The following is a 13,067-nucleotide window of genomic DNA, read 5'->3' as shown; positions in this document are numbered from 1 at the left end:
TGCACATCACGCTGGGAGGAGACCCGGGAAGACCCAGAGCCTATTGGACGGGTGATGTATACCCCGTCTGGCCTGCAGACCCCCCAGAATGAGGAGAAAGATTTCTGGGGAGCGGGATGGCTGGGTTTTCCCGGACCTGTTGCCTCCATAACTCCATCTTGGATAAGAGAAAGAGAATGGACAGAACAATAAAACACCCAGACTAAAATACTAAATTGTTATAGATGGTATATTGGATATTTTTTTCCACACAAGAGATGAAATAGTTCTGATGAATAGAGAAGAAAGAGTATATTGATTGGTGAGACTGTTTGCTTTTTCACTATAAATGAATCGCTCAGTTGCAATATTAGTACAGAGCGTTATGAAAAAGTATTTTCACCCCACTTAAATGCCTCAGATCATAATACAAATATTAATATGAGACAAAACGTGGTTCAATGCAAAACAAAGATTTCATTTTTAAAGGGCAAAAGCTATCCAAAACAATCTGCCAGTGAAAAAGTAATTATTTCTCTAAACCTGCCATCAAGCATTTGTAATAACTGGTAATGAGTCTTTTCATCACTGTGAAGGAATCCTGGACCTATTTTCTTGACAGTATTGTTTTATTTCAGCCACATTAGAGGGTTTTTGAGCCTGAACGGCGTGTTGGATGCATAGAATCCCAGCTGGCCGTTCTTGCTCGTGTTCTTCTGATTTCCAGGCACAGACCAGAACTCATGGTTGCATTGATAAAGTCTTCTGGGTCCTTCAGCAGCAAAGCAGTCCCAGACCATCACTCTACCACCACCATGTTTGACAGCACGTATGTTTTCTAAAGTACTGAATTAGTTTTTTGACTAGTTTTTTCTCAACAGAATATTTTTCCCCAGAGTCTTGGATATCATCAAGATGTTTTTTGGCAAATGGAAAGTGGATCTTTAGTTTTCTTTTTAGCCCACAGTGGTTTTGGCCTTGGGACTATTGTCGCCCACTCTCTCTTATTGGTAAACCGTGGACGCTGACTTTAACTGAAGCAGCGAGGCCTGCAGTACTTCACATGTTCTGGGTTCTTTTGAGTCAAAATGCACTTGTTGAGTGATTTTCATAGATCAGCGACTCCTTCTTCAGCTCAGTGGAAGGTAGTATAGCCCACTGCCTTCAGACAGGTTCTGTTTAAGGGATTATTTTATTCTACACGTCAGGCACTAATCAGGCCTGGGTGTCTATGGTGAAAATAATTAAACGTCACATTTTATTTATGATTCAGTAGGGGGGGCAATCATATTTTAACATAAAGGCAGGTGGTCTTGGATAGCTTTATTGCTTATGAAATTAAACAGAATCGTCTTAAGGTGGCATTTATCCTTGTTGCATGTGCCATTTTGTTCTACCCCACTTTTTCCTTCCACTCAGCTTTCCACACCAAAATGACTGGATAACGAATTTTAACAACTGGATTTTTATTGTCTGCTGGACAACTGTGAGAAGTTGTCACCATAATTATATAGAACATACATGTTTATGCATTGAAAATCCTATTTTTTGGTTGTAGACCATCATTTTCAAACTTAATTAAAATTAATTATTTAAATTCAGTTACATTTATATAGAGCAAATTCACAGCAAATGTCCCCCCAAGCCACTTTACAAAGTCAATTCAATCAAATCCAGACAGTTTGGTTGAAAGTTATCTAAGGAAACCCAGCAGATTGTCATGATTTGGGTTTTTATTATTTGCTTATGTTCTGTTTGGTCTTTATGGTGATTTTGGACTGCCATTTTGACCATTGAGCCTTGCCTGTCCCTGTTTTATTATTAAATCCTGTTTTTTGCCTTCACCTCGCTTGTTTGGTTTGAATACTGGGTTTGCCTGATTCACGTTCATGACAGAATGATCTGGCCTAACATGGACCCATCGGCCGACAAACAGTGGCGGTCTGATGTTGAGAAATCTATTTCTCAGTTGGAGTCAGGCGTGCGGGAGTTGCTTTTCCGCCTAGGTTGCCAGGTCCCCTCTGAAGCCTGTAGGCCGGGCCCTCCTGAAGCCTGTAGGCCGGGCCCTCCTGAAGCCTGTGGCCCGGAGCCTCCTGAAGCCTGTGGCCCGGGGCCTCCTGAAGCCTGTAGCCCGGGGCCTCCTGAAGCCTGTAGGCCGGGGCCTCCTGAAGCCTGTAGCCCGGGGCCTCCTGAAGCCTGTAGCCCGGGGTCTCCTGAAGCCTGTAGCCCGGGGCCTCCTGAAGCCTGTAGGCCGGGGCCTCCTGAAGCCTGTAGGCCGGGGCCTCCTGAAGCCTGTAGCCCGGGGTCTCCTGAAGCCTGTAGCCCGGGGCCTCCTGAAGCCTGTTGCCAGGCCCCGTCTGTGCCTGAAGCCTGTAGCCCGGGGCCTGCATCCCCTGAACTCTGTAGCCAGGCGCCTCTTCTAGCTCGTAGTCCGGCGCCAGGTTCTGCTCTCTCTCTCTCCAGGCCTCCGAGAGACCTGCTCCGACGACGGCCTCCGAGAGACCTGCTCCGACGACGGCCTCCGAGAGACCTGCTCCGCCACTTTGTCAACCGGGGCCGTCCTACAGGACACCCGCCGGATTACCTGTCTCGCAGGGGTCGTCCTTCGGGACGTCCGCCGGAGAACCTGACACGCCGAGGTCGTCCGCCGGGACGTCCGCCGGAGAACCTGACAGGTCGGGGAGGTTCCCCAGAAGCCCTCTGTCCTGTACCACCCTCCACCCACCCGGTCTAGTCTGTTTTTGTTTATTATTTGTCTTGTTTAAAGGACGTCTGGAATCCGCCCTTGAGGGAGGGGCTCTGTCATGATTTGGGTTTTTATTATTTGCTTATGTTCTGTTTGGTCTTTATGGTGATTTTGGACTGCCATTTTGACCATTGAGCCTTGCCTGTTCCTGTTTTATTATTAAATCCTGTTTTTTGCCTTCACCTCGCTTGTTTGGTTTGAATACTGGGTTTGCCTGATTCACGTTCATAACACAGGTTGCATCGAGTCATTAACTTGCAGCATTCACTCCTCCGGAAAGAGCGCATATTGACAGTTTGTATTAAGTTGTTGACTTTGCAGCAATCCCTCATATCGAGCATGCATGTAGCGACAGTAGAGAGGAAAACTGCCCTTCAACAGGAAGAAATTTTCAGGAGGACCAGAACCTGTTCAGTGTGAACAGCCTTCTACCATGACCAACTGGAAGTTTGAGAAGGCAGAGCAGAGACACAAAAAGAGCACAGAAGCGCTGATCGGGGAGTACTTTATGTTAGAAAGGGTAATGGCAGACTAGCTCCATAAGTAGCTGTGTCTGCGAAAGAAACACAGTTAAGCAGATAAACTCTGATGCGGTTTTCAGGTGAAGAGGATGAAAGAAAGTACAGACAGTTGCAAGGTGAGAAAAACAGGGTTAGACTCTTAAAGACAGGGCTGACTGTATCATCCATAAGATGAAGTTGTTGAAAGCCAGTCTGCTACCCACAATGTTGTCACAGCTAAGCAGAATGCCAGGCCAGACATGGCTACTATGAAGAGAAAACAAACAAAAAAAACAGGATGAACATGAAGTTAAAGTTGAAATAACAACAATTAATGTAAACTTGGAAAGAAGTGTAGCGGTTTCAGAAGTAGAACACGTAATTCAATCAAACACAGAGTGAGCGTTTAACAGTTTTATTGATGTAACAGGAGAAGCTGCTATGGGAAACCTCTGGAACTGGCACCTCTGAAAGGGAGAGGAGCAGGTTAGTGGCTGTAACTCCAACAGTGGGAAGTGTTGAACAGTCAAATAAAGCCACTAAACTTACTTATGTCCGAAGTATAGCAGAGAATCCAGTAAGCGTTCCAGGAGATGTTTGGTATTTTCACAGTTCTCCGTTTCCACTGTTCATCTTCAAGCAGAAGGAGTGATCCACGGACAGTCCAGGGTCATACACAGACATACAGAGGTAGGCAGAGGCAAAGTCCAGAGTCCTGTTCACAGTCAGGAATCCAGAGACAATCTGACAGGCAGAAGTACAGGAGGGCTTGGCAGAGAGGCAGATACAGGCGAAGCAAACAGGCACAGGTCGTTGTCCAGATACTGAGAACCAACAGCAGAGTCAGATAAGGGCGAATCAAACAGGCAGGAATCCAAAACAATCAGAGTCACTCACAAGAACGCAATCAAAGAACGCTGGAAGGTCTACTCACACAGGGGTTTTCAAGAATCTGGTGCCAGTACTCTGGAAGAGACAGCAGGTTTATATGGAGCGACACAGGTGTGGCAGCGGCAGTAATTAGAGCAGTCACAGTGCAGAGAATCAGGGGAGACACAGAGTCACAGAAGAAGCTGTAAATGTTACAGTAACCCCCCACAAAGTCCGCCACCTGACAGACCTTTGGGTTGATCAGGATGAGAGCGGTGAAGCTCACGGATCAGAGACTGGTCAATGATGAAACAACCAGGAGTCCAGTATCTGTCTTCTGGGCCACAGCCCTCCCAGTCCTCCAGATACTGGATGTCATAACCTCTGCATCTGGATCTCATGGTGTATTGTACGGTGTACACAGGTTCCCCATCCAAGAGCTGGATTGGTGGAAGGGAACCGGACACGGGCTCAAACCATGACTGGACAAATGGCTTGACCTTGGAAATATGAAACGTAGGGTGTACTTTTATGTTGCAAGGAAGCTGGAGATGAACAGAAGGAGGGTTTTTGGAAATCGGGAATGGACCAATAAACGTGGGGGGCAATTTCTTGCAGTCAACACACAAAGGCAGATCCTTTGTAGAAAGCCAGACCCTTTGTCCTGAGTGCTATGCAGGAGCAGGAATTCTATGACGGTTAGCCGACTTGGTGTAACATTGAGACATCTTCTCCATCTAGTCCCTTGCCTTTCTCCAAACACGTTGACATCCTAATGTGACCGCGTGTGCAAAAGGAACCTTGGCCTCCTTCTCTTGGATCGAGAAGATCGGGGTTGCTAACCAAAAACTACGTTGAAAGGCAAGAGTCCAGTGGTACTGGAAGGCAGAGTTAATGGCGTATTCCACCCAAGGACGTTCCTGCAACTATTTCCCTGCTCTCAACCTCCTAATAAATCCTCTCTGTCTGACCATCTGTCTGGGAGGGAAAACCAGAGAACAAACAGACATTAATCCCCCACAAAGAGCAGAACTCTTTCCAGAATCTGGAGATGAACCGGGATCCGCGATCAGATACAATGTCCACTGGGATACCATGAAAGCGAAAGACCTCACGAGCAAGGAACGCCAACTCCTTGAAAGAAGGCAGATTATGGAGAAGCAGCAGGATGTCTGCATGTTCTGCACACCTCCAACTTCTTCAAAATAACCTATTTGTCAAGGTGGAGAAGTGTGAGGTTCATCAATCCACCACTTCCTTCCTAGGCTTCGTCATTTCTCCCAATCAAATCACTATGAACCCAGCTAAGGTACCTGCTGTCCAGGACTGGCCCACACCATTTGATCACAAGCAACTTCAAAGGTCTCTGGGCTTTGCTAATTTCTACCGACATTTCATCTGAAACTATAGTCAGGTCATTGTCCTGCTTCATGCACTCAATTCTAACAAGTGTAAGCTTTCCTGGTCATAGGCAGCAAATCATGCCTTCAGTTGTCAAGAACCTGCTTACGACAATCCCCGTTCGTAACTCTCCAGATCGAACAAAGCACCTGAATCATAGCCGGAATGGTTGAAACATTAGAGGACTGATGACGACATTGGCTCAGTAGTAGCCTCCGATTTACTACAGAGCCTGATCTTTTTTAATGGGCAGGAAGCAATGTAATGTCCCTTTCCTCCCCATCAAATACATGGCCGAAAATTCTTAATCGACTACAACCAAGTTGCATGGGTTCTTCGGTGGAATTACTCTCTGCCGGTTCTTTGGTACTGGATGAATGAAACGATGAATAAACAAACCTCCTTGTAGTGTATTATTTCTCAGACTTGATATTCTTCTCTCTTCGCCTCTGAACCAGCTGTAAATCCACATGGGCCGCCAGTTCCTCAAATCCTTTAAGAGACACAGGTAAGTCACAAGTAGCAAGTTCATCTTTGATTCTTTCATCCAAACCCATCCTCTTCGTTCTCTTACTCTCTGCTGGGATAGTATGAAAGTCCACAATATAACTGGTAACGGGTCAGCCCTTCTGGCGGATGGCTAATAGAGCTTTAGCAGCCTCACAACACAGGATAGGAGGCAATCCTGGTCGCATAATTGACGGGGTGCCTGCCTCAGGGCCTAAAACTGGTACCTGGTTTCACAGGAAAGGAGCCTGATAACTAAAAGACCTGCCTCCCATTCTACTTTTAGAGACTCTAGGAACCACCAGTAGAGTAGCCGATGCTTTAGATTCATCTGCTGTTTTATTAGGTACACCAGTTCAATTGCTCTCCTTGTTAACACAAATAGTTTATCAGCCAATCAGACGGCAGCAGCTTTAGGCGTTTCATAGTGGTGGAGATGACCTGCAGTGTCATGGTTTTAGTGATTTGACCCACATGTCAAATACGCTCAGAAGACACGAAAAAAGTTTAAGAATTTAATTTGATTGAGTAATTAATCTGAAATCCGGAACCGTGAACACGGAGTGGGTCTTCAACTGCACACAGAAGAGGACAGGAGGGGTTGATGAATCGTGGAATATTGTTTGGAGGTCAGCTTACTTGAGAGGTGATGGTAACCGCTAGAGAGGAATGAGTGGGGCCTGGGAGTCTGGTTCAGCTGGAGATAGATGAATTCGATCCGAGTGAGCCTTGTATGATGAACACGATGGAGGGTGAGCAGGGTTCAACACAGGTGATTCCAAGGAAAAGGGAGGCCACACGCTGCCAGCCAGGAGGTTCCGCCCAAGGAACAATTTGAATTAGTGTGAGATAACTCTGGAACTGGGAACCAAACTGGAGCAGAATCCAGCACGCAGGATTAACCTAGGAAGTCAGAACACACAAAATAAGACTGATTCTTCTCCATCTAAGAGTCAGGAACGACAGGAAGGCTAGAGTCACATGAGTTAACACTCAGGCGAAGAAGTGCTGGCAGCAGGCTACTAAAATCCTCCTCTCTTGATGAGGTTTGATGGGAAACACCTGCACTTCACCCAGCCACCATGCTCACTGACACCATCTAGTGGAGGATTACTAGACTGCACCACCCAGAGAAGACAAAGTCTCCCAGACCCAACATGCAGAAGTTCAAACTGAGCATAAGGTTCAGAAAATGTAAAAAACCCAGACCTGCTGGGAGTTTTGCGCACAACCTTCTCTCAGTTTTACAGAGAATAGTGAAATAAAAAATCCAGTGAACTTCACTAAAGTGAATAAAAAGCATTACTGATGTAAGCGGTCAGAGGAGAGTGGGCAGACTTGTTTTACAACAAAGGTATAGACTTCCATCCCTGAACAAAAATGTCGAAACCTTGAGGCAGATGGGATTCAGTAGCGGAAGACCAGTTCGTTCTCCTGTCAGCTAAAAACTAGAAACTTACAGGAAACTTTGATGAGTCTGGATTTCAGCTGTGTATTCAGATGGTGGGGTCAAAGAGAAAATTCCACCTCTTTCCTTTTACGTGGTGGTGGTGTAATGGTGCGGGGAATTATTTCTTGCCACAGTTTAGGCCTAGTAGTACCAGCTGAGCGTGGTGTAAACACAGTGCGATGCTGTCCATCCAGATCATAGTGTATCCATCTTTTGCTTTCACCAACATGATGCGCCATTGTCACAAAAGTTAAAATAATGTCAAACTGGTTTCTGGAGAGATGACATTGAGTGTCCTTTACAGTCATAAGATCTCAGTCTATCAGACCACATTCAGGATGTGGTGGAGCAGGAAATTCACATCACGGTTGCAGATTTCAAATCTGCAGCAACTGTGTTATACCATTATGTGAATCCAAAAAACTGCAGACTGTTTCAGACACACCGGTCCGTCCTGGTTTACACCATAAAGCGACGGATTAGAATTACCAGTATTATGCAAAGCTGAATCTTAATACGTGAGTTTCCCCTTTTAGCTATGTAGTTCTAAACTGAATTTCCTAATTCATTGAGATGCAAGTGCATTTTGCAACTGAACTGTGAGAGATCAAAGCAACAACAAATGAGAACACAAAGAACACGGATCAGACATTTATAATTAAAGGTCTGGTTAAAGTTTAATGGATTATTGGTTTATTTATAAGCGTGAAGTTTTAACAACTTTAGCCTCATCATAATCTGGAGCTTTCTGAAATGAACCCGGTAAAGTTCAGGCTGCTTTTTTTCTCAACCCTTGTTGCGGTGGACAGAGACGCGCGTGTGCTTTCATTGTACGTGGCGTGCGCGCCGGCCGTGCGTCAGGCGCGTCCGCGCCGCGTCCCCCAGCTGCTCCAACTCCCAGGCTGCCTGTCCGTCTGCGGCTGCGGTGCGGCGTTGCGTTGCGGCGTTGCGTTGCGTGCTGCGTGTCCACCCAACACCGCCGCTGTGAACCGCCCAGAAGAGACGGATCCGTTGCCAGAGCGCACTGAAACCCATCCGGGAACTGCGACGTTAGGGGGAGCAGCGGCCGCTGCGGCAGGAGGAGGAGGAGGAGGAGAGTTTGCTGCCGCACCGAGGTGCGCTATCAGTCGCTGAGGGCTGGACATACGCGAGGTGTGGAGGACGTAGATAGAGGGGGGAGACTCGGTGAGCTGAGGCAGGGGACGGTGACTCACCTCTTCGTTGTCGGCGGTGACGGTGGCACAGATGGGCGCGACTTCCCCCAGCTGAGCCGCTGTTATCGATCCGGCTGCGGGGTCCTCAGATGCTGCCTGTGAACCCGGCCGACAGTTGGATAGTCTGGGGGTGACGGCCGCCTCGCCTCTCCTCTCGGTGAGTTGACCCACCGCCTTGCTCTCTGCTTGTTTTGCGCTGACCATGGCCGTCATGAGTCACAGTAGGAAGCGCTTCGCTCTCCGCTGTGTGTTTTAAGGGGAGTGCCAGCTGGCTGAAACTTTTACAGCCCTCAGAGTTTCAGGCTTTACGCTTCTATCAGAGGATCGCATCTGCCGAGCAATAAAATGTAACCCAGTTAGAGCTGGATGTGTGCGTGTTTATAGGTCAGTCATAGGGCTTCGCTCGAGCCTCTGAATAGCAGCCTTTCAGACCCTCTGCGCAGCCGTTGGTCAGGACGCACACGGGCACTGTTGATCCCTTGTTTCCCCTCCAGCCTGCCCGCCTTTCCTCCTCTCATCCCGCACTCTGCAAAAATCGCTCTCTTGAGAAAGTGAACAGAATCTTAAAATGTTACAGCAAATCCGGGATGGTGTAAGAGAAGGCGTTGCACAAAGGCAGCTGATAAGAAGAAGAAAGTTGAGTCTGCGTTTTGGAGCAGTTTAGCTGCTCTTCTTACCCACAGCTTTAAGGGCAGAAGGTCAGTATCACATCATGTTGGAGAGAGATGCATGAAATTTAGCTCACAGCACGCAAGCAAAAGCAAACAGCTTGACACAGAAACATACAGCTTCAGGTTAAAATCATAATATAGGAGCAGGCATCTGAACTGTCCATGCAGCCCAACAAGGGCATCTCTATACTCCTCTCTTCCTCAAACAGTGTTTACTTGATCTTTCTCTTCACGTCAAATACCTAGGAGGGGAAAGGGAAATACAAGGGAAGGTTGCTATGCAAATCCAGACCAGCTTTCCGGCACAGTGACTGCGGTAAACAAATGAGCCAAGGCCTGCTGGCTATCACTAACCTCACTGCTTCTTCTCTTTCATCTGAAATGCCTTTAGAAGTTACTGAAAGGCTTTTAAAACCTTCAGCTCAGACTTTGTTCTAGAGACTAACTTTTTATTTTTATTTTTTATTTGTCAAAGTATATTGATTATCCAAAACTGGAATACAGCCGACTGCCTGATGAATGCAGCTTTAGGTGCAAGATGAATCCAATACTTAACAAGATTTTGAGTTGTTTAGAAAAGTAAAAACAAATATGAGAGAGGAACGAGAAATAAATGTTCCCTTTGATGTTCTTATAATTGTAGTCATAACTCAGTAGTTTGGTCTAATTAGGTTATAATGTCATAATTATATGTGTGTTGTTGTTTAAAAAAAGGACAAAATCAACAAGGGAAATGAGATATTAAAACAAACCTCTCATTATTTTCTGCCCACTGAAATGGAAGCAGATGTGAATAAGGTTTAGTTTAAATCCTTTACAAATGTCTCCAGTGTAGTCGAGGCTATTAGAGTTTGCTGTATTTTTGGTTAAAGCCGATTATTTAACCCACTTTAACAAGACTTTTAAAAGCTGGTCCTGCACACACCGTCTGAATATCTTGGATTGGTTTGGTTAAGTGACGGCCAAAGTACGTGGTCGATTAAAGTCAAACAGCTGTTGTTGTACCTTTTAGCCAATAGTTACTGGTCTTACACATGAAAATTTACCCCCATCCCCCCCCAAAAAAGAAAAACATTTTATTTAGTGTAAAATTCCTCTTAAACAGGCTTTGTTCTGGAAACGATATGCTGCGTAGTTTGAGAGGAAATACACCAAAAACCTTGATGAAATGTGGAAGTAAATAAGCTTGAACGGTAGGTATTTGGTTTACAAATGCAATGTTTTCACAATATTGCAGATTGGTTCTCTACATGAAGATAGATGGAAGATGATGTATCAATGCTTTTTTCCCCCTTTCTGAAACGTCTTTCCAAAAGCATGATTTAAGTTGTTCTAAAGAGCAGTTCTCATGTACGCATATAAAAAACTGTATTTGCATAGCACCGTACCTGAGTTGATGGCCCCTGAGAGCCAAGTTGCAGAGTAGGTGTGAAGACTGCTCTATTAAACGGCTGAGCTGGCGTCGTTTGCACATTAAATATGGCTTTATCACTCAAAAGACTGGCTTATTTTCATATTTATCTATTTTAAAATATTCTGGGGGAAACTCATTTTATCTAAGACTTTTTTTCCTCTTGGCAATTGTCTCTTCTCATCATTCCACCATTTTGGCGGTTGGGTTTTAAAGAAGAGCTGCAAAGTTTTGGCTTGAAATAGATATGTTTCTGACAAATGTCACACTTGGCTTTAGTGTCACTGCCACTCACTTCAACTGAGTGCACCACACTGTCCCCTTTACACTGTTGTGTTCTAGCTCACGCATGAAGGCAGCGTGGACCCCTCAGAAAATGTCATTCAGTATTTGCATGACAAATAGGCCCGGCATGTGACCCTGCTGCCCTTGTGCTTGTCCTCCGTTAAATCTGCAGCAGTAAAAGAAGAGCCTGTGTTCATCTGTGGGAATCAACAAGAAGACGGCAATATATAAGCACTTATTGCCATAGGATGCAGGCGGCTTCAATAGGTGGAAACCAGTCTCGTATTTATTGCCATAAGAGACCATTCAACCGCGGAGTTCAGCAATAAATCCATTTTTAGGTGTTTGTGATCTGAGTAGCGAGTTGAGATGCTTCAGTTAGCGCTTGGCTAAGACACCATTGAACTTTTGTTGCTCTTCTCTCTTTGGCAGCGGGCACCATGCTCCACCGTAACCTGCGAACAGGTGGTTATGACCTGCCGGGGGTAGTCGAGCGACGTGCCTCTCATTGGCTACCGACCCCTGTCACCTGATGGGGGGACCCCGAGCAGCCAGGCAGGGCCCAGTGAATGTTTGGAGATTCCCTGGTAAGTTTGTGTTCCTTCACATGCAGGGTGTAAGCAAACTTCGTGAAGGGAAGTTAATTGTCAGTTCTGCCAACGCATTTTAGTTATTTATACACCGTTGATGCAACTTCCAATATCCTCTGCTTTCTGAGGTTTATTACACAACAAAGTCATTTCATTTCTCATTGCACCCGTTTCCATCACAGCTAGCAGCATTTAGAATGTCACAGACGCTATGGGCTGCGTTCAACTTTCAGTTTTGTTGAATAAACATCAGACGCGGTAGTCTGGTTCCCAGAAACACACACAGAGATGAATAAAGGTGGTGTGACACACATAAAGGCGATGTGTGCGTGTGCATAATGTGCTGCTTTCTGGCCATTGTTCTACACAGAAAGTCCTAAATTCAGTCAGTTCCATAGACAGTAGTTATGCAAACATTTAAAAGTAAAAAAAAAAAAAACACTAAGTAACTAACTGAATGCTAGTTTGAGAAATTTATGACTGAAAACCTAAGATAGAATGGACTTTGTTTCACCTGGAGCCTGAATTTTAGGACCATTTCTTCATGCTCTATGAAGACAGGTTTACACACAAAACAGCAACATAGCAATATATATTGTTGTGCTCTCACAATAAGACATTTTTCACTATAGCAAAAAATAAATAAACACTTATCCCTGATATGTCATATTTAAATAGTGCATCTACGCAGTGCTGTCGTGATACTGCACATGCAGATATTGTGAATTGTGGTTTGATCTATTATGTAAAAAGTTATTCAACTAATCTTCAACTGTGTCAATGATTTTTTGTTTTACTATTTTTTAAAAGTCGCTGTAATTCCAAACAATGACATGCCGCCTTTGTGAGATTTTAAGTATCTTGGCATTATAAGATAGCTTGAAACTCTCTTACCTTTAAGGCTGGTGACATAGAAAAAAGCACATAGATAAAATAGAAATCATATTGATCGATATCAATAATTAAGCAACATATTTTATGTGCAGGTCTGTCCATTTTCTTTAACCTATTTTTAGATAAAGAACACAAACACTGAATTCAAACTGAGCTCTTTATTAACCACCAACTTTTTACCAAACTGCAAGTTTTAAAAAATCACATGCTCTCTGAACTCTTTGAAGGGGGCGGAGCTTGGTGACGGAACGTTCCTGGGTCTGCGTTGTGATTGGTTGGGATGATGTAACAACTGCAGTGTTACCCTACATGACAGGCAAGAACGCAAAGGAAGGAAAACTTTTATTGACCCTTTTTATTGATTCTTTTTGTTTTCTATCGTACCACGCGTCTATCGATTGATATATATTCTTATTGAATTATCATCTAGCCCGATTTATCTTAGCCTTTTTGTTCCCGAGGCATAGGCTTAAAAAAGATGCTGAGACATGTGAACACGGTCTTTGTGTGCTTGTTGACATTAGCTGTTGGTGGTGACTGCCTCAGTAG

At 44.9% G+C, this 13,067-nt stretch overlaps 1 long non-coding RNA gene across 2 annotated transcripts; it reads right to left on the bottom strand.

Annotated features, from left to right (window-relative positions):
- Positions 1 to 3,780: 3,780 nt before the first annotated feature.
- LOC110369407 lies at positions 3,781 to 6,974 on the bottom strand. 2 transcript variants are annotated; one of them, XR_002429020.2, is made up of 4 exons: positions 6,643 to 6,974; positions 5,896 to 5,989; positions 4,160 to 4,191; positions 3,781 to 4,049 (listed from the first exon to the last, which is right to left on the bottom strand). It is a non-coding gene; the product is annotated as an uncharacterized LOC110369407 (long non-coding RNA). The 2 variants fall into 2 exon arrangements; XR_002429021.2 differs by lacking the exon at positions 3,781 to 4,049 and having other exon boundaries at positions 4,060 to 4,191.
- Positions 6,975 to 13,067: the final 6,093 nt, after the last annotated feature.

The sequence above is a fragment of the Fundulus heteroclitus genome, chromosome 3 (genome assembly GCF_011125445.2).
Source record: "Fundulus heteroclitus isolate FHET01 chromosome 3, MU-UCD_Fhet_4.1, whole genome shotgun sequence".
Lineage (NCBI taxonomy): Eukaryota > Metazoa > Chordata > Actinopteri > Cyprinodontiformes > Fundulidae > Fundulus > Fundulus heteroclitus.
Note: the sequence above shows the minus strand (reverse complement) of the source record. Positions and strands in the feature narration are given on the sequence as shown.